A 2,307-nucleotide genomic window follows, 5' to 3' on the forward strand; every position below is an offset into this window, starting at 1 on the left:
TGAAGCTCTTGCACCAGTTGTAAACCACACTTCAGTTAGAACATTGCTCAGCATGGTGGCAACCAATAAGATGCAAGCTGAACACTTGGATGTAAAGACTGACTTCCTACATGGGGAAACCTTGGAAAACATCTACATGCAACAGCCACCAGGCCTCGAGGAGCCTGGAAAGAGGCGGCTAGTGTGCATTCTGCAAAAGAGCATCTATGGCTTAAAGCAAGCAGCCAGAGCATGGAATGAGAAACTGAATCAACTGCTGCTTAAGAAGGGCTTCACGCAAGGAAAAGCTGAGCCCTGCCTATATTCTAGATTCAGAGACAATAGATGGCCTTACATCCTGACTCATGTTGATAACTTGATTCATAGACACGAATGATTGGATTGCAGTCAAAAGACTGGGAAGATACCTGAAAGGTATTGCACACTGTGTACTGGAGATTCCAGCAAACAGCAATCCCAAACTAGTGGGATAAATAGAAGCAGACTGGGCCGAAGACAGAACAGATCGCAAGTCCACAAGTGGACACCTGTACTTGCATGGAGGTGGAGCCATACATTGGAGCAGCTGCAAGCAGTCACTTGTTGGGCCATCTTCTACAGAAGCAGAGTATGTTTCAGGAAGAGAAGTGTGCAATGAAGTGCAAAGGAGAGGAGAACCCATCTTGTTGTAGCTAAGTGGGATCCACCCTGGTTGCATATGAATGGGAGACTTGATGTGTGAGCATTGTAAGATATTCCCCTTAGGGGATGGAGCCATTCTGGGAAGATCATCTAGGTTCCAAGTTCCCTCACTGGCATCTCCAAGATAAGGATGAGAAGCTGCTGCCAGCCTGTGTAGACAATACTGAGCTAGATGGACCTATGGTCTGACTCAGTAGAGGGCAGCTTCCTGTGTTCCCATGCTCCATTTAAGGTTCCATTTAAGGTTCCCATGTTCCATTTCTTTAATTAAGAAATACTGTTTTGAATCCTGAGGCCTTGTAAAACCCCAATATTTCTCCTCTTCATAATGAACATTCACTATTTCTTTTGATAATTTTGGGACTTGGACTGATATACAGGAAAGTTGACTTCAGTCATGTGATTTATATTGTAGGAATCTTCTTCATAGAACAGGCCTGCTCAAACTTTCATTGAACTCTATCAGATCAAGAGCAAAGTATTTACTCCTAGTGGCAGCTGTACTCTAAGGTTTGTGAGAGAAGATGCCCGAGATGCACCTATTAGTAACTTTCAATAATGTTGTATACTGGGGTGTTGGTTTTTAAAGTATACCACATAGTTATTTTTCTTTTTCAAATTCAATTTTTATTAATGTTAACAGTAGTAATATTATCATTCACTGCAAATACACACAAAAAGGTGGACTTTCCGCACACATCTCTTCGTGAATCATCAACTATAAAATTTACCCTTGCTATAATAATAATTCAAAACATAAATTCAAACCCTTACAAACATAGCTAATCTACCCAACCTGCAGTTTTTTTACTAAATTTCAAACCCTGCTGTAAAGTCCATAATAGGAAGGTAATTCTTTAGATACAACAAGAATGGTTTCCAATCTTCTTTAAAACATTCCAAGTTTTGGTCTCTTATTAGTGCTGTAAGTTTTGCCATCTCCACATATTCCAAAATTTTTATCAGCCAGTCTTCTTTTGAAGGTAGTTCATTGCTCTTCCATTTCTGTGCATATATAATTCTGGCCACTGTAGAAGCATACATAAAAAATGTTAAATTAGTTGTAGAGATTACAACTTGTGTTATTCCCAGCAGGAAGTATTCTGGCTAAATCATTGTAAACCGCTTAGAGAGCTTCGGCTATAGAGCGGTATATAAATGTAAGTGCTATTGCTATTGCTATTGCTATTCTTAGGAAATGTCATTTTAAATATTTTCTTTAATTCATTATAAATCATATCCCAATAGGCTTTAGCCTTCCCACAGGTCCACCACATATGAAAAAAGGTACCTTCAAAATGTCCACACTTCCAACATTTGTTTGAAACATTTTTATACATTAAAGCCAATTTTTTGGTGTCAGATACCATCTATACATCATTTTATAATAGTTTTCTTTTATAGCATAACATGCAGTGAATTTTAAATCATTTTTCCATAACTTTTCCCAGGCTGCCATTTCTATAATACGCCCCACATCTTGAGCCCACTTTATCATAGTCGTTTTAACCACTTCCTCTCTTGTCTCCTCCAGAAGCAACAGTTTATACATTTTAGAAACTAATTTTTCATCATTTTGACATAATTCCTTCTCAAAATTTGAAGTCTGATCCTTAAATCCAACTT

Source organism: Hemicordylus capensis, chromosome 6, assembly GCF_027244095.1.
Source record: "Hemicordylus capensis ecotype Gifberg chromosome 6, rHemCap1.1.pri, whole genome shotgun sequence".
Lineage (NCBI taxonomy): Eukaryota > Metazoa > Chordata > Lepidosauria > Squamata > Cordylidae > Hemicordylus > Hemicordylus capensis.